Below are 21,621 nucleotides of genomic sequence, written 5' to 3'. Positions count from 1 at the left end.
GGATTATGGCAAAATGTTCTGTGAACTGGAATTATGTCCTGTGACAGGAGCCTGTCTGCAGCTGCTCTCTTAACTCTGGTTTTGCTATTCATCACCTGCTATGATTGTTCATTTATCTGTTCTTTGCAATAATAATCTGCTGTTTGGCCAAGATGAAGCAAAACCTTCCTGGGCCTGGGTGACAAAAACGGCAGCAGGCAATTGCAACACTTCCAAAATCTCTGAATAATTTGCATTTACGAGTTGGGGTTTTTGTCCATGATGAGACTCTGATGGTTCCCTGGGAAATCTCCCGCTGCAGCTTTCCCCAGGTGTCTCCTTTAGCAGATCTGGGGTGCTGTGGGCTCTGTGCAGGGCAGGTTCTTGCCATGTGTGTGTGCCGTGGCACACAGGACCTTTTCTAATCCCTAATAAACCAGACTGATGCAGGAAGGAAATGGCAAGTCACAGACAGATTTGTTTCCTAAATGTAACAACTACTGTGACTGTGCACGAGTGCTCCTTGGGGAAAGGCACATTTCCTCTGCAAGATAACTTCTGTTAGATAAATTTACTGACTGATATATAACAGATGTATTTATATCTCATAAATCAAAGTTATATTAATAATATCGCTAATAGATTAATCAGAGACTGAATTCACTCTAACAGAATTAAAGCAAAGTTATTTTTAGATGTGAGGTTGACCAGAAATGGTGAATGTTTGCAAGTAGAAAATAGATTAAGGCCATGTTAAACTGCAAAATAAACAACTGGCTTTTTTGTGTCTTGGCTTGATCCAAAATATGTTCTCAAGCATTGCCAAAATATAGAGATTCTTTAAAGGAAAGCAGTGTCTGTCTTGATGTAAAACCTTCCTTGCAAGAGTCCGTCACCTGAGACAAAGAGAAATACAGCCCAGTTAATTCCTAGGAGTGCCTCTGCTGGCCTAAGATTTGATTCTGGAAACTCAGAGCACTTAATGCACCGTTCTGGTCCTGCCTGGTTCACAGAAGTGACAGCAAATTTAGGAGAACTGAGTTTAAAATTGGTTGCTCTGACTGAGATCAGTTTCAGCTGGCCACAAATGTGCTTCTCACATGGATGCACACACATGGCCCAGATGTGTGTGCTCACCTACAGCAAATAATCCTCACTGCCAGCACTGAAATGGGAGTTAGGGCTGTGCCTTATGGTCACGAAAATGTATGTATGGAGCTACAGAAATGGCATTCTAGGCTTTAACACATTTCTCCCCAGGTCCAACAATTCTTGCCTAAGAGCATGTGTTGAGTTTAAACCTTGTGAGAAAAATGAGTTTGTAATTTGTGTTGTAGAGAAAGTTTAGATCAATCACTTTTTGCACTATTTCACAGTTCTTCACACGCTTGTGTAGATGCTCAATAAAAATACATAATGCATGACTTTGTACCATAACCTGTTAATTTATAATAATTTTATGTCATCTACTGTAATTATGGCACTGTGCAATCTGTACTAGTTGACAATATTTTGGCAGAAGTATCTACTGTAATATTTACAAGGCATTTCTGGCTCCGTTTAGTTTTCATTGTGTTCCCAGTTATTCTCCTGAGTTATTTGGATACCAGTATATAAAAATGTCTGTTGTTTGCTTTGCTTCTTGACTAGTTAATCAAAAACATTTTAATGTTATGGAGCTTTTCAAGAGAGAAATTATACTCAAAAAAATCCATTATGCACAAACAGAGAAAGTAATGAAGTTCTGCTGGTCCTGAAGTAATTTCACACCATTTAAAGCTAAGCTCCATTGTTTAATCATTTCTAATCATTTTCTTATAAATTCCAGTCTGTCTCAACCTAACTCTGTGGAAATTTTTTTTGCTTAATTTTAATTTTCATTATCCACTGGATAACTGGTGTAATTCCCAGACCTCTGCAGAAGTCACAGTTAGTTTGGGTGGCTGGGCTAAACATGCCTAGGGAACATTAACTGCAGTCACAGGTTTCTAGAAGAGCTCTGTACATTTGGAACTCTGTGGCAATTGCACACTTATTTATTTGTAGTAGGTGCTTTGTTATCCAAATGGAAGCTGCAGCTGCTGAAGACATCTTGAAACAGATCTCTTATTTTTGTACTTGACGGGAGCTTTAGCTTCTCCCAGATTCAGATCACACTGCTGAGGAGGAGATAATAATTTAATTTATATAACTTGAAATTTCACATTTGCATTTCGTCCATGTGTCACTAAATATACCATGATGGAGCATGTAGGTCTTGGTGTGAGATGAGGGGAGGGTGTGTGGCAGTGAAACCCGTGCAGAAATACCCGGGAGAAAATGATTCTGCACTTTGCTCTCATTTGTTAATTGCAGATCATTGCTGCTGCAGACGGGGAATCGTGGGGATGTTTATGACTCCGGGTGGCAGATGAGCGAGCTCACATTTGCATTTTGATTTGGATCAGGAGCGTGGATGTGAAGTGAACGTCCTGATTGCCTGCAGGTGATCACGTTCATGAGCGCCAGGAGCAATCCTGGACCTGCCCTTGGTCATCTGAGGGTGAGGAGAGCCTGCCCCTTCCCCCTTTGCTGTCGCTAATGACCATGGGCCACCAGAAATGACCGAGCTCATCAGGTGGCAGTCACTTGGACCAGAGGGAGCGTTAAAGATGAGGTCACACAGTATTCCCAGCTGCTCCTTCATTTCTGGTGGGGCTGCGGAGGTGAGCGGGCCGGTGCCTTTCCATGCCCGCACACCGAGAGCGGTGCATCCCCTGCACGGCCAGGCCCTGGCTTTGGGGAGCCCTGCTCCTCTGTCAGGCGCCGGGGGAAGCTGCAAAGCCAATTCCGTTCCTGCAGTGGCCATGAAGGTGCAGCTGGGCTGGGGCAGCAGGAGGCAGAGCTGTGAGGCTGGGCACTGCAGAATGAGCATTGTCCTTCAGGCATCTTCACCGGGCAAAGCTCAGGCTGCCTGGGGCTGGAGGTTTTGTTTGCACTGGAGATGTTTCCTTAAGGGATTTTCCTTCTGACATTTCTGATTTATATTTTAAAGCATAATAAATGTTCCGTTATAATTTAAATTATTTTTGTTTATGAATTTTGTTTGTTGTTACAATCATTATATAAATATTTTCATGCCCTGGAGAGCTCTCTTTAGCAAATCAACAAACTTGTAATCTATACTAATTGAATTAAGAATCATTTCAATACTAACACCACCAAAGAAAAGTGGTGCTGTTGTCCTTTTATTTTTTATTTTTCTGTGTACTGTTTTATTTTCAATCCCTTTAATTTATTTTATAAGTTTCCATTATCCAGAGACAGGGCTGGATCCAACAGTAATGGATTCTTTTCTCTGCCAGCTCAAATTGTGGTACATGAGAGACACTGAGAAATCTGACACAATGCTAAATTCAAGAATGAACAAAAAAGTTTGCTTCTGCATCAACAATGAAGATGAAAATATTAGATAACTTATTCTGTGCACAAAAAAAAAAAAAAGATTTATCTGTATGTAGGAAGACTTCAGCAGTTATTGATTCTGAGGATGGTTCCATTCATTTATTCCCTCCCAAATGTTTTATTTGTGATCACAAGAGTCATCTAGTGCAATTAGTGATTATGAAAACTGCCAGCATGCAATTACTCAGAATAATATAAATATTCAAAACAGGAGCCAGAAGAATATGCAGCAAGCACAAGAAATTTGAGGTCAAAACGAGAAAGGTTTTTTATCCTGTTAACAAAAACTCAGAGAAACTATGAATAAGCTTGTCGTTTGCCCTGAGACAATAATGCACTGTGTTTGAAGGTCCCACATCTGGGCTTTTGTTGTGCTGAAGGGAAGTGTACTCCAAAGGTACAGACTTTTCCCCAGGAAGATCCTGTTGCCATTTCTGGCTTGAATTATTTTATGCCAGCTATTATTGCAATGCAAAACTGCTTCCTTCTAAACAATTAAATATTCCATTGGAATCTGGAAAAAGCATTTGGAAGCTTTTAATTTCCTTTGATGGAGTCCATAATAGGAAGAGTAAGAACCTGTGTTACTGTGAACTGGGTTTTGTTTATGGTTTCAGGCATTTTAGGTCATTTTGGGGTAGACTTTGGTTCTCTGAAATTGCATTTGGAGTCTGATTTCAGCCCCTGATTCTGCTGCAAGGCTCCATAGCTTGTCTTGCAGGGTCTTTTGGAGGTGTTTTATTTTCACAGCTGACTGATGGTTATTTCATGGCCACATCTCTCTTTTGCACCTGTGTGGGACACGCCCCATGCTGTTGATCTGCTTTTGTTTTTGGGGCATAAGCAAAGAAGGGGAAATACGGCAACAGAGTGGCTCCAAGCACAGTGTGAGGTGTTCCTCAGGAAATGGCTTAGGTGCTGATTTGCTTTTAAGATGTTCCAGACCTTGCAGGAGGAAGTGACTTTACAATGCAAATTCCTCTCAGCATGTCTGGACACAGAGATCACCCCTGGCCCAGAGAAGCAAATCCACCCCCAGCACAGATGACTCTGTGCTGTGTTTGAAACTGATTTTTTATGGGGAGTGGGATTCCTGATCAGTGTTTCATACCTCCTAAGTGTTCCAGTCCCCAAGCCCAGCAGAACAGCAGTTTATTGCAGAATTGATCATTGTCTTCACACAATGAACACAATTCTCCAACGTGTGATGATGTGACACTAAATTAGCAGCATCAACTGACCCCATTCTGCTCATCTCCTTAAAATATTAAGCCAATTTCAGGATCAAGCCCCAATAACTGAGGTTTCAAACTGGCTGTTACAGTGTTCTCTTTGCCCAGACAATAGCTGCACTCAAGGTGGAAACACAGAGTTCACAGACCTCTGCCCTAGAAGGGCCCTGATCTGCTGCTGGGTTAATTATAGCTGAGAAAAATTCAGAAAAGACCAAAAATTGGTGAGCTTGGATGCTTATCTCAGCACATCATATTTATTACAAAGTATTAATGAACCTTGTACCCAATGAGAGCTGTATTTTTGAGTATGTTCTCTGCCTGAATTAATGTTGGTGCAAGTCTCCTGATACTATTAAGGTGTTTAAAATAATACATTTCTTTCATGTAAAACAGCTTCATTGATTTCAGAGGTTTATGCTCAATACAAAACCACTTATGTTGTCGTTTGCTAATTAATAATTTAAAAAACGGGGATTTTGTTGAGTTTGGATTTGCATGGCTAACAATGAACTTAACACCATAATCGAAGGGTGTTCTATTTGTGTGGTGGGTGGAGGGGGAGCTCCAGACAAAGTTTGTTAAAAGGCTCCAGGTGCAGAAAGGACCCTGTGGTTTTCTAAAATCCTTGGGAAGGAGCCTGGACGTGGCTGGGTCCAACCTTGGCCCCACTGTGGGGCACTGCTCCTGCCAGCTGTGATACTGGGGTGGGGGAGTGGTCTCTGGGTGAAAGAACCCAAGGCCCTTGTGGTCCCCAGAGTCCCAGAGGAGCTCGAGAGAGCAGAGCAGATCCTGTGGGGGAGACAGGAAAGGCCAGGGGCTGTCCTGGGCAGGCCAAGTGCCTCATTCACCTGGGCATGTGTCCCATTCCTCTGAAAGGGGGGAAATGCACAGCTCAGCATGCCCTGTGCATCACTTCTGTATCTCAGCATCTGCAGATGGCATTTATGGCATCAAAGCAGCAGGGAGAAGCTCGGGGACAATAGAGATTTTGCTAAACCAGAAGCCTGAGTCTTGGCAAGACATTCCTGAAGCAGGAGTTGGTCATTGGAAATCTTCAGAGAGGTAGCTAAGGATAGTGGTGATGAGCAAGGACAGCTGCCTGGTGCACTCAGAAATTGCTGTAGAGCAGAACTCTTATCCTGGATACGCTTTCAACACTGCTGTCCAAAGGATTTCTCTTGACCACAGCCTAATACAGCACCTCTGCCTCCAGTTAGGACTGAGAATTCTCTTTCTTCCTTGTAAGAACCAGCATACTTTAATTATTGTCTCAGTCAGCATAAGCAAAAATTATACATTGGGAAAGAAACTTGAAAGCATAGTATTAGTAGAAATACAAGTCTGGCACAGAAAATCCAAATTAAATATTACAGTACATCTTGAGACAGGAAAATACTGAATGTGAGAGGAAGGGTGAAAGGTGAAGCCAACTATTTTGAATGTAAATCCAGTGAAATGCAAAATTACCAACTGCAAATAATAATAACATCAATGTGCTAACTTTTTTACAGAAATTTGTTTCAAATTTTTACACCTTTTACTTGTAGAGTTAAAATTTTCCTAACTTTGTTTTACATCTGTGAAAGAAGTGATGACTTAACAAAAAGTCCTAAAACAACTCCAGAAGCTGAGGTTTTCAAAGTGGCGCTGTTATTTCCTGAGCAATAACAGAAGATTTTGCTGCAAGTCAGTAGGGCAGAGTGTCCTGTAACAGAGGTTTATTCTTGTCTAGGCGTCGTTTTGAGATAGTTCTTTCCAATCAAAATCAGAATGCAGTTACCATATTAGAGCAGGTGAGTTTCCTGTTCAAAACCTGCTCCCTACAACGTTCCCTGCACCTGTATCGTTCCTCAGAGGCACAAGGGTGATGTTCAGGTGATAAACTCCCGGCCACTCTGACTTTTCAGGGATGGGAACAGATGCAGCCTGAAAATCCTTCTGCCTGTCAGCAGCCACGGGATGCAAATCCCACGGGAGCTTTGGGAGGCCCAGGCATTGCGGGTGAAGGTGGCAGGACAGGGGCGTGGGAAGGAGGAACCTCTGAGAATTTCACCTTTCTCACGTGAGCAAACATATCCACATCTGCCAACCCCATTCTCCAAAGCTGTTCTGTTTTCCTCCCTCCCCCTGCCAGTGTGCCAAGAAGATGAGCGTTTACAATGCTCTACTTTTTAATTACTAATGAATTAGTCTCATTTGTCAGATGTCTGAAAATGTGAGCACAGTTTTTTTTCTTTGAAAGCCTCATTGCTTGTGTGAATAAATAGCTAAGTGGTCTTTACCTCCCAAGGGGAGTGCAGTCAGGAAAAGGTGGAATTAGGCAATTAACAAAAGAAGTGAAAGCAGTAAAATAAAAAGAGAGGCTTCTGAAAAAGTTGGTGTTATTCTGAACTCCCCACAGCCATTCTGTGGGGTTCCACTTAATTGAGATGAATAACATGGTTTCATGAAGAGACCAGTGGAAGGTGCCTATTTAAACTTTGTAACTAATTAATAGTTTCTCAAGGATGCTCAGCAGTGAAGTGGGAGTGCTGCTCACGCTGTTGCTGCCACGTCTGTGGCCGGGTCTGGTTTGACTTTGCACAGGAAGAACAAAACATCTCTGCTGGCACAGATTTGTCCATCTGTCACTGGGGGAGGCGGGTCAGTGGCTGTTATCAGTGTGTACTTTCCATTTCCTAAGTGCTGTCACAGTTTCACAAAAGTTGTCCCCTTTCAGACCCTTAGAACAAGAGAAGAACAAATGTGTAGGTTTAATAGTTGTCATTTTCATCTCAGCATCAAACGGGAATAACAAGATAATGTTTCTCAGTATTTAAATATTTGTTCCTCCTGTGAATTCACTGCAGTGGAGTTGTTAGAAATTTGCAGGCATTTGTGAACATGAAGTGCCCTCCTCGACCATGTGGCACATCTGTGACCATTTCATCCTATGTGGCTGTCAAAGATCTCTCTACGTACCTGTGCCTTGCTAGAATATTCTTATAAAACAGCAGTCTTCTTGTTGAGCTAGGCTTTTGAATCTGTCTCTTACAGCAAACAGCTTTCTGAACATCTCTGCAGCTTGCCTTTAGCAGCAGGTGTTCAGAGCACGCAGGACCTGAGCTGAACCAGCAATGGACTGTGGCTCTCACCGAGTCCTGGCTGTCACCTGCAGAGTCCTGGGTCCTTCCCTGCTCCCAGCCTCTCCCAGGGTCTCTGCAGGGTTGGATTTCTTCCTCCCATGCCATCGTGTCAGTGGGCTTGCTTGCATAAACAAAATCTGTTCTGCTTGGAGCTTGACCTGCTTGTCCAGGTCTGTGGAAAGGTTTGTTCATTCTCTGTGTGGTCACCCCGAGGTCAGAGCACAGCCGCGGCTTTGTTGCTGGGGGGTCTGTAGGTGTCAAACATTCCAAACTACAGGAGAACATCCTTGGATGGATGCAAGGAATGCAATAGAATGGATAGTCTGAATGAAAGCAACAAATCAAATGGATTTCACTTTGCTGGATTTTTTTTTTTTTTTTTTACCAAATGAGGTGCTAAGTTTCAAGGAAACAATTGTTGCTATCTCGCTAAGTGTTTATAGCTCTTTTTATTATATATGCTTCCTTCAGGATCTCTTATTGTTCTGCTGGATGTTGTTTTCCCTTCTCCCCAGCTATGGGCCCCTGGTGTATTTTTCCAGAGGAAGTCAGACAGATATATACCAATAAGGATTTGCCATATAGTTATTCAGTACATTCTTTTTCTTGATGGCATGTTTGCTTCCCAAGCTTTTTTCTTTACTACCACTTTTCTCTGCTTCCCCAATTCAAGTAGACTTTCTGGATGTCACAGTTACTTCAAAAATATTTGGCAAACAAGTTATTTTTCACTAGAAGAAGCAACAAACTTAATCCAGGTTATCCCCTGTACTCCTTGAGAATAGATGCCTGCTTAATCCTGTAGAGAAGTAAATACTGTCTGGAACAAAACATCTCTATGCTGTAAGATTGCTTGATTTTTATTTATTTTATTTTTTGTCCAGAGAGGAAGAGAGATTTTTGCTTTAACAGTTGTGTGAAGAGCTGAATCAATACCAGATAAGACCTCAGAGGCTTTTTCCTCATGTTGAACTATTGGATAAGCCTGTATCACTTTTTACCTTGGTGTGCAAGCTGCCTTCCTCTCCTGCTTCCCATGGCAACCTGTGGCTGTGCCAGGGTATAAAGTCACACCAGGAGCTCTGTCATGTGTCAGGGGTGCACAGAGCGTGGCAGGCAGCTCAGGAAATGCTCATTTTCTTTAACATTTGGCGTTGGTTCAGTCTCATGGCTGTGTTCACTGTACCTCTGATCCGCCACTGTTCAGAGATGGGTGATGTTAAACGGGTGTGAACGTGCTGAGCTGTACCTCCCTCACAGGCATCCGTTTCCTCAGCTTCCAGTTGAAACTGGGAGTTCCAGGAGCAGCCTCCCCATGCCAAGGCAGCTGAAGGGTGAGAGGAACCAGCAGTCAGGAGCAAAGTGAAATGCAGGGCCAGCATTGCTGCAGGCCCCAGCCGGGTAATAATTAGCATTGACTCCATGATTGCAGAAGGCTGATCAATTGCTTTATTATCTCACCCTATGCTATATTATACTGTACTCATTAAAAAACTCAGTAACCCTTCCAGCCAGTCCCATACAGCTCTGACCTCACTGGCCAATCCATCCAAACACCATCCAGTGTCCAACTAAGAAATCACCCTTTGGAAACAAATCCCCATGGCACATTCCACACGTGCACAACAGCAGGTGCAGCAAGGGGAGATCAGAATTGTTCCTCATTCTTTCCTCTGATCTTCTCACAGCCTTCCCTGGGAAAATGCCTGGAAAGTCTGTGCCTGCTCTCTGTGGCCACAGAGCTGCTGCCACAGGGGAGTGCAAAGCAGCCAGGCAGTGACCCAAAAAAGTGACACTGTGAGCAGGGGTGTGGCACTGGCACTGCGACATCGCAAAAATGGCACTGGAACAGTGACATCACAAAAAATTTCACTGGAACAGTAACGTCACAAAAATAGCACTGGGACAGTGACATCACAAAAATTTCACTGGCACAGTGACGTCACAAAAATGGCTCTGGCACAGTGACATCACAAAAATGGCTCTGGAACAGTGACATCACAAAAATGGCACTGGAACAGTGACATCACAAAAAATTTCACTGGAACAGTGACATCACAAAAATGGCACTGGCACAATGACATCACAAAGCCCCTGAAAGGCAGAAACAGCAGATTCTCTTAAAGCTCTCTTAAATTCTATTTGCCCCACGAGCTTGGAAGGCTGCCTAGCTCAGCTTTTGTGTCGATGTGGAGGCTCTACTTTCACAAACCCACACAAACACACAATGTTTTAATGTCACTTTTTAGAACCAACTTGATGCAAAGGTGTTTGACTCTTTTGTTACTACCATTTTATATGTTGATGTAAAATCATAGAGATGAGTTGATTTTCTGGAAGATGCTAGACATATCTTTTGTTTTTTCTTGGCATTTCTGATCTTCTTCGATTTTGAGTTCTTGTAATGAGCTCAAACACTGTAACTCAAATTCCCTTGAAGTGTTTGTAAAACCTGCAGAGCTCAATCTCTTTGAAATATGACACGAAAATTCACTTTTCTAGTTCTTACTCTTCTTCCTGCCTGTACTTTAGCTAACAAATCTTGGCTATTGTGAAGAGCAAGGATGAGTCAGCTGGGTGAAGCTTTTTCTTTGGCAAAGCCACAGCCAAAATCTTGATAGGCATTGCAAAGTGATTAGCAAGCCATGTTACTATTTTCTGCCTTTTGGAAGTTTAACAAAGTTCTTCTTATTTGTTTTCTTGTATTTTATCTCCTAAGTAGAGGAAGTTTCTGCCATCTGGAGAACACCCCTGCCTGGTGTCTCACAAGTACAGATTTGTTTTTCTCACCAAACAGAGCTGTAAAATGGTGTATGTTGGAAGGCCAATAGTCATTGCTGCCACATCCAGGAGCTGCCTAAGACAAATTTTTGTTCATCATTCCTGGATTTGGTAACAAAAGTAAAAAGAAAGGAGAAAGCTGCGAAGAAAAATACTGAAGTGCATATAGAATTGTTTATTTTACAGAATTTTTTTTTTTTTTTTTTTGTTTTCCTAGCTGTGAGCAGTTAGAGAGCTTTACTGGTTGATGTGGAAAGAATGCTACAAAAACACCTCTCACTTGCAAAGTTGTTTCCTGCCTTTTGAATTTGCTGTGCATGTGCAGAACATGGACCCAATTGTCCAAATCACTTTTCTTCCATCATTTTGGGACAGAGTTTCCCAAGGCCATCAGGACTCAAGTATGTTTATCTCTTTGCACCTTTTGGACTCAATTTTAATGATGGAGTCTCAATTTAATATAAATTCCTTCACATGTCTATAAAATCTTCTTAGTTTTAATATTTCATTTTTTAGTGTGAGCTCTTTGGAGTGTTTCTTCCCATCATACAAGAAGCATTCACTACCTTCCTGTAATTCTCTGCACGTCATTCAAAAAGTCTTATTCCATGGGAAGATTTTTCTGTGGTAGGAAATCAGCTTTTTGATTATTTGACAGATCCCTGAGTCTGGTATCTCGCAAAGATCACATTTCTCAGGAAGACGCTGCATCTTGTGAAGGAAAGATTAAATGCTAATTTAATGGCAGCGTAATGCCTGTAGCCTTCTGCCTGCTTTGCCAAATCCCCTCTCTCTCTCTCTGCAATGTCATTTAAGTTTTCCGTGCACAAATCCAGGGGCAGGTGATGTCCCTGTCAGTGCTGGTGCAGCTCTGAGTGCCTGGTTCAGGCAGAGGCACTGAGTTGCAGGCGCTCTCTGGGGCTCTGCCACGCTCAGCGCAGGGAAGGGATGCACTCAGAACAGGATTGTGTTGGCGTTCTGCTCTCTTGAGAACATTTTCTGGTAGAAAGAAACAGGAATATTTAAAGCGCACACAGGAGCCTCTTCAAAATTCTCTGCAGCTGTAGTTTGACAATATTACACAGACTGAAATGTTTGCTTATCAGAAAAGCTGAAATGTTTAAAGAACATTGATCTACATTTCTTGTCAGTTTACTGTCTCCATTGGCACAACATTTGGAGGGATTCTGATGTTATGAAATGGAGAGTGCCTCAGACTTGCATCTGCAGTGAATGCTCCGTTACCTCTTCCTGAGCCTTGGAACAATAAACCTTGCACCTAAACACTCACAGAATGTGAAACATATGAGAGATCTGTGCAAGTTGCTCCTATTTTCCACCTTATGTTATAATGGCAACTGCTGCCAATCAGCAAAACAAGGACGTTGGGAAATGGGGATTTTCTGTGAATGCCACTGGCTTCCTTAATTTCCTTGAAATTAAGTAGAGGCAATGTTCAACTGTGGCCATTTCTCACAGCTGAGGCAGTGTCAGTGTTACTGACACAACAGGTTTAGGTGCTTATATCAACCTTTGTGTGTGCTCTAAATGAGCTCTGCCAGATCACATGATTCCTTTTCTGGTACTTCTCCAACCCTGGCCAGAAGTTGTGATAAAGGAGTCAGATGGAAAATTTCAATTAGAACGATTTTTTAAGATGCTTTTTTTAAAGTAAAAGAAGCACTTTTATGATAGCTTGCAGCTTTTGCTGAGCAAAGCTGTGATTAGAAGGTTGTTATGTAGGACTTTGACAGCTGACTTGCAATGAGAATTAAGAGAACAGAGCTGAATGCAGACACAGGAATTGTTAGTCCTTTCCCATGGTTTCTATTGTATAACCCCATGTTTCTCTTTAATAGCATTGCTCCTGAGCTCTGCAGCTCTGCTCTGATTTGATCCCATTTGAGGGTGTCTTGTTGCTGTAGAGCCACGGTGTTTTTACAGTAGTAAATGCTTAAGAACCTGATGGGGAAGCAATAATGGAAGTGTTCCTAATTTCATTACAATAACTCTCCATAATCTGCACAAAACACTGGCTGCTTCCTCCTGCTTCTCAGCAAAGATTTAAAAGCTGAGTGAGTTGCCATGTTACTTAAGACTTCATTATTTTTTGCAAAGTATACTCCAGAGCATTTGCTAGAACATTATGAAGTATTATCATAAATGATTAAGCTGAACTATAATTGTCAAAATATGTGAAAAAAGCACATCTGGCAAGCCTGGTTTTTCACTCCCTAATTCACATGAGTCAGTAATTCACCATGGATCCTCCTGACAGTGTGCATAAGTCAGACTCTGGCAGGGCAGGCATGTGGCTCCTCAGTTCTCTTGAGCACAGCAGGCACCTCTGGGCTGGTCTAACCCATGGCAGCCTGGACCTGAACTGGGAAAAGCCTGCCTGATGGACTGGGGGAAACAGGAAAACCAGCCATCAAATCCAGGCTCACACAGCCAGCTCTATGTAACTAATATTTTATATTCATTAGCCTAAATAGCTGTGGTTACTTGCATCTGTTGTTCCTATCCCCAGTTTTCTCCTTGCTCATGTGATAGTTATACTGCCATTTCTAATCTAGGGTGCATTTTTGGCCAATTTATAACATTTGTTCTTATGACAGCATCAACCTTAAAATGCTCTTTTTCCTTGTTGCAGGTTAGTTGTATGGTGAGGAAGAGTGAAAAATAGATAACATCCTTCTCAACTTTCATTTTGTGAGGTTGTACATACCAAAAGCCTCCTCTTTAAAAGAAGTTTTAATTCCCTCAGTCATACTCCTACTAGTGCAGATTGAATTTATTTTTCTTGGGTGGAACCTTTCCCAGTATTGCAGATGAGGCCTCCCTGGTAGTGCCCAAATCCTCTCCTGATGAAAGCTCTCACATCTGTGTTAAATTACAGCTCCTTTGCTGATTGGACAGTAGAGCCAAATTCTTTTCTTCTGAACAATGAATGTTATTGTAAGTCTCTTACAGCATTATGTCAATATTATGGGTGTCAAAGAGAATATCTCCTAAAGCTGTTGGTGATGAGATTGTACAGGCAGGAGGGCTGAGGTGGGAGATTTCCAGTTCTTACGTGTGCCAAGCCACTGAAACACAGCAATCACCTCCAGGAGATCTTTGCCTACTACTTTCCTTCTTGTTAAGTTTAGGCAACATTTTTGGTAGAGTTTATCTTTATGATAACATGAAAATTTCAGCTATATTTGAGTTTGATTGAGGAGGTCTTTATGGACCTTGCTATTCCTCCCTGTGTGTCTCTACAGGGATTCTGATTGCAAAAGGTGATCTTGCTGTTCTTTTCCTACTTCTTCACAGTATTATTGCATAGGGTGACTCTACACCGTGTAGTATCTCCAATACTTGCAGTACACCTTGAAATTGCTTTTCTGTCATGATGTGATTACCTGAGATTCACGTTCCTTCTGAAGATGTCCTCATGTGACTGCCCAGATTCCTTGGATTCTTTCCTTTTCTGGTCATCACCTGTTGGCTCCTTCACTACCCTGGACCAGACCACCTTTATGATCTCTGAATTTCTCCTTGCCTCCTGCATGGTTCCTTTCCTTTCCAAGCCCTTCCACACTCTTAACTTGTAAAGAGCAGGCTCAAAGCAGGGCCCATTTTCCCTGCTCCTTGTTTTGGGACCCTGCACAATTTAACTTCAGCGTGGCACTGGGTCAATATTTGCAAAGCACTCTACAAACGAGGGTGTGTAAATGCTGCTTCTTTCACCTCGCATGGCTTCTGCTAGGTGGAAGGTAATTAGAAGCTGAGTATTTTACAATAACTTAACTCCTTGGTGGCCAGAACAAAGTGAGGAGCTGTCTGTGCCAAGGTGCAGCACTTCTGCACGCCTCACCCTTGAGAGGCTGTGTTGGGGGTACTGAGGGGCTGTGCCTGGCACATCCACGGGGCTGCATCCTCAGCAGTGCCCAGCTAAGGAGCAGTGCCCTGCTGAACCCACTGAGAACTCTCAGGGTCTGGGTGTTGGGATGACCCCAAGGGTGTAAAAGTCCTCGTTTCCCAGCCCGTGCAGCCAAAGAAGGAGTCTGGATGCTTGGGTCGGCTTCTAAAGGTTGTTTATTTTCCCTTATCTAGAACATTCTCTCTCTGCCCTGCTGAGATCTGTCCAGCAGGTCGGCCATGGCATTCTGTCTGTCCTCAGGGCGGTGTTCACATTTTATCCCAAAAACTCCGTGTGCCATGGTTACAATAACGTGCCAATGTCTGTCATTTATGTTGGGCAGTGTGTCTGTACCTTAAACCAACAGAAAAGTGTCACCATCACAGCAAGACACGGAGGGCAAGGAGAAGGAGAAGAAGGTCAGGACACGCCCAAATCCTTCCATCTTGTCCCCTTGAACCCCATTCTAAAACCCCTAAAATTCTACTTTTTCACCCTGTGTTAACTCAACTACCACACTACTCAAACCCCTGTGGCTTGTAATTCCTCACACAAAGTTGGCAGCTTTTCCCACGGGCTAAAATGGAAGCCACAGGTGTTTTTGACTTTGTGCCAAGGTCTCCGAGCCCCCTGCCAGGGTCTGGAGCCAGCCAGGGCAGCCAGAGGGATGTGCTGGGTTCCGACAGAGAACCTCCCTGCTGTAACTCGGGGATGCAGGAAGAAACATCCTGAGTTTCCTCAGCCAGCCAGTCCAGAGGGGCCCCAGCTGAGGAATCTCTGCACGAAACTCTCATCACTCATGTGCCTGGAGAGGCTGAGCTGGAGCTCCCAGAGCTGTGGCAGAGCTGCTGAGCAGCACAGTTAGGCAGGCTGTGTACAGAGGGGGGCAGTGAGGATTCAGCAGCAGACTTAAATTGTCATTTCTGAGCAATTGAATAATAAATTGGCCTGGAAAGTGTTGGATATTTTAAGGCTTTAAATAACAACTGGGTTCTGCCTTTTGTGTGCCGCGTTTGCTGCTGCTGGGCTGTGCTGGAGCTGTCCAGGTGCTGGTCAGGGTAGGCTGACTGCCCAGAGTGATTAAAAACTCGAGGCTGGCATGAGGCATCCTGAGGGATGTGCTCCCCCAGGGTGAGCTCTGCGCTCTGGGACTGCACAGGGACATTTCCAGGCTGCTGGGACAGGGAAGGGGGCAGGACAAAGTGGATGAAGTAACAGAGCTGGGCAGGAGCAGCCCTGCAGGGATAGGCCAGAGCTTGGCATTGCTCAGCATCCAGCAGCTGTCAAACACCTGCAGAAGAATTTGGTGTACAATTGATTTGCATTTTCTCTATCTGTGATTTTTTAAATCATTTTTCTTTTTTAATGTTTCTGTTGGCAGGTAGTATGTTTTTACTTAATAAATCTTGATGGATTTTTTTTTCTTACATAAATTTCTGTCACTTTTAAGCCTTGTAGGTTGTTTTATGTTAGTAAATAACCTTACTTTTGTATAAATACCACCACTTGTAAATTCCAGTTTTGCAAAATCTTGGCAAATTTTTGTCATCTTTTCAGCTTCTTTTTTTTCTGATGGGTTAAAAAAAGTCTCTGGAAAATTTTAATCAGCAAACAAATACAATCTACTACTTCTTAATGAAAGTATTGCCCCTTTTTTATATGGGGAAGCATATCTCAGTGAATGGCATCTCTGCAGAGGAATTAATTCTGTCCCTTTGCTCATCTGAAGGGCTCAAGTTCCATGTCCTTGGTCCTCCAAGGACAAGGACAAGGATTAGAAGTTGTGAGCCATCAGGAGGAAAGCACACCAGGGGCTGGAGCAGGGAGCTGCTGTGGCTGTGCTGGAGGTGGGGCAGTGATCACAGAGCCAAAGGGGGAACAGGATCTGGTGGGAAAGGATCAGGAGCAGCAGGATGTGGTAGAAGAGGATCAGGAGCACCAGGATGTGGTGGGAAAGGATCAGGAGCACCAGGATGTGGTGGGAAAGGATCAGGAGCACCAGGATGTGGTGGGAAAGGATCAGGAGCACCAGGATGGGGTGGGAAAGGATCAGGAGCACCAGGATCTGGTGGGAAAGGATCAGGAGCAGCAGGATCTGGTGGGAAAGGATCAGGAGCACCAGGATGTGGTGGGAAAGGATCAGGAGCAGCAGGATCTGGTGGGAAAGGATCAGGAGCAGCAGGATCTGGTGGGAAAGGATCAGGAGCACCAGGATGTGGTGGGAAAGGATCAGGAGCAGCAGGATCTGGTGGGAAAGGATCAGGAGCACCAGGATCTGGTGGGAAAGGATCAGGAGCACCAGGATGTGGTAGAAGAGGATCAGGAGCAGCAGGATCTGGTGGGAAAGGATCAGGAGCACCAGGATGTGGTGGGAAAGGATCAGGAGCACCAGGATGTGGTAGAAGAGGATCAGGAGCAGCAGGATCTGGTGGGAAAGGATCAGGAGCACCAGGATGTGGTGGGAAAGGATCAGGAGCACCAGGATGTGGTAGAAGAGGATCAGGAGCAGCAGGATCTGGTGGGAAAGGATCAGGAGCACCAGGATGTGGTGGGAAAGGATCAGGAGCACCAGGATGTGGTAGAAGAGGATCAGGAGCAGCAGGATCTGGTGGGAAAGGATCAGGAGCACCAGGATCTGGTGGGAAAGGAGTCTGGCAATGAAGGGAAAGAGGGGTGGATGCAGGTGTTGGAGGAGAGGCAAAGAAGGTTCAGAGTCAGAGGGGAGGAGCTGGAGAAAAGCTAAAGTGCTTCTGAGGGCCAGGGTCAGCTCGAGGAAAGCAAAAGAGTCTCCACTAGCAAAAACGGATAACAAAGGGAGGAGAAGGAGCACAGGAGGCAGCAAGGAGGGAATGCACAGAAGGTCAGGGGCTGAGTGGAAAAGGTGAATGATGGGAAGGTGGAGAGCAAGAGGAGACAGTCCTGGGAAAGCTGACCTGGGTGTGCCTTTGCCTGTTGTGAGGGGCTCTGGGAATTTGATTCTTCTCGTCGCTCGAGGTGCCCAGGTGTGAAATGGATCCGAGGTGCTGATTTTCCCAAGCTGGCCGTGAGGGGGACAGCACCAGCTCTCACTGGGGGAGCAGGCTCTGCCACTGCCTCCCTGCAAGGTTTGGCTGTCACTGGTTAATACAGGCCTATCAATCTATTCATGAGCCTCCTACAGACCAAGTACAGAAATGTATGAAGACCTCAGAAATTATTTATGATGCATTTACAGCATAAATAGCTAAGCTGTCAACTATGATTGTAAAGTTCTTCCTCTACTCCTGCACTGTGCTTTTCATTTAATATGGCTTTGTTCAGCTTAGAAACAAACCAATCCTGTGATGGCTTTTAATAGCTGTAATAAAATATTGAGAATATATTGTCTGCCAGGGTGGTGCAGACACACGGACTGTCTGTGATTGTGATATTAGAGAGAGTTAAAAAGAAATGGAGATGGAGGGGAGACTTCTGGAAAGGAAGGGAGAAAAGCTTTGGAAATTTTTGGAAGGCTCGAGTCTGAAGAGGATCTTTTTCTCCCAGCAGTTCTGGATTTCCAGCCTGAGGAGGAATTCACCAGATATTGTTCCCTGTGATATTGAACCTGTGTGTCCCTGTAGCACCGTAACTTGGTTAAAAAGAAAAGTACACGAGCTTTGTAAACAAAAGTAGTTGTGAGACTGAGAACATGAAATGACTGATCTGGCATCAGGGTAGACCTGCACAAACATTTGTCTCATCCCAGATAGAAGATGCCATCCCAAAGTCACATCTTCATTAAAGTTATGAAATCCAGACTGCTGGACTGTACAAATCATGATGTAAATTGTTTGAGTTCCTTCCTCTAACAAGTCAAGCCTTTTGTCCAGTTGTTAATGGGAGGAGAGAGTTTTGGAGTCCATGACTCCAGAGGCCGCAGTTCTTCATGTGACTTTCCAGCTGCAGCTAAATCATGGCCACTTGCTGTACTCCAGCTCCTCTGCCAATGTTATTTTTCAGCTTGAAGAAGCGTTCTCTGGCTGTGTTTATGGACAGCAGTCGGAGCCTGTAGAGGAATTTCTCATTGAACAGGGGCATGATATCCCTGATGGTATTTCTTTGCAGGAACTGGACAACCCTGGCTGATTATTTATAATTTATTTAATCTTGCTGTCAAACACCTGCAGACGAATTTGGTGTACAATTGATTTGCATTTTCTCTATCTGTGATTTTTTAAATAATTTTTCTTTTTTAACGTTTCTGCAGATTACAGAGATACTTTAGTTACTTTAGAAGTATTTAGGACATCCTTGAGAAGACAATAAGCTTTGTGTGAATACAACAGTCAATGCTGGGCACTGAAAACTGTCACGTACCATAACCTGATCAGACCTTGCAGTATAACAGCCAATCAATAAGTGACTTGTATTTGTAATTATCTTAGCCAATGAATGTTAATTAGCTATTGGATTAGGTAAGGCAATAAGGTATAAAACATGGATAAATTAGACAATAAAGGAGGATGACATCTAGCCATCTTGGTTTGAGTGTCATTACTCCAGCCAGCTCTCCCTGGGACCCTGTTCAGGAGCCGTCTGCAGCTCTCATTTTGGAAAGCTGAACAAATCAGGCTCCAGAGACTTCCTGTGGCTCCCACCAAAATCCACCCTCCTGGAGCCTCCAGCTGCACGCCCTGCACCACAGGCCATGTGCTGCAGGGGGTGTTTGCTCTTTGCCCCCACCCCTCGCTGGTGTCACCAGACGTTTTGGGACGCTGCACTCCTGGGCCTCACCCTTGTCAGCAGTGTCCAGCTGCTCACTGCTGTCACAGAACTTGGAGCAATGCTAAAAATGAGGAATTTCTTCTGACAGAAGAGGGCTGAGAATGTTTGTATGTGGTTCAAACTTGAGGATCCTTTAAGTGATGTTTAAAGAAAAAATAACTGCCTTTAACGTGTTGCTGTAGGAGATAACGAGGTTTTTTGGGGGATTTTTCGGGTCAGGTAAAGGAGTTGAGTCATTTTTTGGCGTTTCTGGGTCCAAAGAGAATGAAGAAATTGAGGAAGGAAGAGACAGAGCAAGGAAGACAGGAAGCAGTGCCCTGTTTCCTACAGAGCCCCTGCCAAGCAGAGATTTCACACATTACAGAGTGCATTAGAATTAAGACAGGAGAAACTCTTTTATTTACTGGCTTCTGCATGAGATGTTTTACTGGCAGTATTAAATGATCTGTTCCAGACATAGTCTGAAACTTTCTCGGCGCTTGGGAGAATGGCATGAGAAATCCAGTAACTAAATTTTCACTGATTTTATGGAGGCTGTCAGTGGAAATGTGAGACTGGGATTAAATAAAATTGCTGTGTGTTAACAGTAATTGTTGATATATGGCATAACAAAAATTATGGTATTTTGCTTTGACTTACCCTTCTAAACCAGCCTGAACCTCCTTAGTATTCCGAAGTTTGTTGAAAGTCTACTAATTCTGACCTCCTGAAAACTCTATTATTGACATTTTTGATTTCTGAATTCTTCTGAAATGCTGACATTCATTTCCCGTATTCAGTTTCCAGGCAGATTTTGGCAATGCAGAGTTGGGTGGAAAAACAAAATCGGGGAAAAAGAAAACACCATTATGCTTTACACCTCCAGGAGGCCTGGTAGGGACCTGAAATGAGAACTGAAATGCAAATATTTAGTTCTGGAGTTCTGGCCTAGATGTCAAAAGAGTTGCATTGGACTGTGAGTTTCTTGGACCTTGTGTTTACTTGGACTATACACGAGCTCCTTGGGCACACACTCAATTGCTAATTGAGTTGCCTCAACCTCAGGCTGTTCTTTCAGGGGTGAAATATTTAATAGCATAAAATTCATTTTGTCACTCCCGAATAATGATGAAATATCTGAATTTCATTTTGGTCATCATAATCACCATCATACTTAATCCTTTGAGTCTGCTGGGAAGGGCACAGTGGAGGAGCCTTACTAGAGTAAACATCTTTATTTCTTTTCCTGTAGCTGTGACAAGAGCACTTGACTCTGCGCCTCTCTCTTAAGAAATTGTCTTGGTGGCACTAAGCTTGACATGTACACAACTTGTACATTTGCTTCATGCTAAGCTCAGAGCATAAATGAGATTTTAATGGTGCCTGAAAAAGTCAGTCAAGGTTTGAAATGTAGAATTATGTGGATAGCTCAGTACTCTCATATTGATCTCCAAACCAGTGCAAACCCAGTGCCTTCAGAAGTACAAAAGCCTAAAATAACATGGTTTTCTCACCTGCCTCACGGAGGTGTTTGCAAGGGAAAGGTACAATCAGCGGTGCCTTTGGCAGATTTGAGCAGTCAGTTGCTGATGTTTGCCTCTTTCTCTCACCATTTGTTCGGTTCGAAATGCAAATCCTGCCCATTTCCCCTGAGCTTCACCCTGAGGCACGAACCCTGCACCGAGTGAAGAGCTCCACTCAGGAGGGCGGAGGGAGCAGGAGCGGTCCCTTATCCCTGGGAGCTGTCCTTATCCCTGGGAGCTGTCCCTATCCCTGGGAGCTGTCCCAGTCCCCAGGAGCTGTCCCTTGTCCCTAGGAGCTGTCCCTATCCCTGGGAGCTGTCCCTGTCCCCAGGAGCTGTCCCTTGTCCTTAGGAGCTGTCCCTATCCCTGGGAGCTGTCCCTGTCCCCAGGAGCTGTCCCTGTCCCTGGGAGCTGTCCCAGTCCCCGGGAGCTGTCCCTTGTCCTTAGGAGCTGTCCTTATCCCTGGGAGCTGTCCCTATCCCTGGGAGCTGTCCCTGTCCCTGGGAGCTGTCCCAGTCCCCAGGAGCTGTCCCTTGTCCTTAGGAGCTGTCCTTATCCCTGGGAGCTGTCCCTATCCCTATCCCTGGGAGCTGTACCTGTCCCCAGGAGCTGTCCCTTCTCCCTGGGAGCTGTCCCTGTCCCTGGGAGCTGTCCCAGTCCCCAGGATCTGTCCCTTGTCCCTGGGAGCTGTCCCTGTCCCTGGGAGCTGTCCCTATCCCTGTCCCCAGGAGTTGTCCCTGTCCCCTGGAGCTGTCCCTGTCCCACACTATCTGTGTAGGGCCACAGTGAGGAGCCGGCCCATGCAGCTGTGTGAGCATCCCTGTGTTCCAGCCTGGGATGCAGAGCTGTTCCCTGTGTTCCAGCCTGGGATGCAGAGCTGTTCCCTGTGTTCCAGCCTGGGATGC

General features: G+C 44.3%; 1 long non-coding RNA gene across 1 annotated transcript in view; it reads left to right on the top strand.

Annotated features, from left to right (window-relative positions):
- Positions 1-21,621, top strand: part of LOC137482300 (uncharacterized) — a 151,962-nt gene that overhangs the window by 118,054 nt on the left and 12,287 nt on the right. The gene's annotated exons all lie outside the window — the stretch shown is intronic.

The sequence above is a fragment of the Anomalospiza imberbis genome, chromosome 14, assembly GCF_031753505.1.
Source record: "Anomalospiza imberbis isolate Cuckoo-Finch-1a 21T00152 chromosome 14, ASM3175350v1, whole genome shotgun sequence".
Taxonomy (NCBI): Eukaryota; Metazoa; Chordata; class Aves; order Passeriformes; family Viduidae; genus Anomalospiza; species Anomalospiza imberbis.
This window is presented reverse-complemented; position numbering and strand designations above follow the sequence as displayed.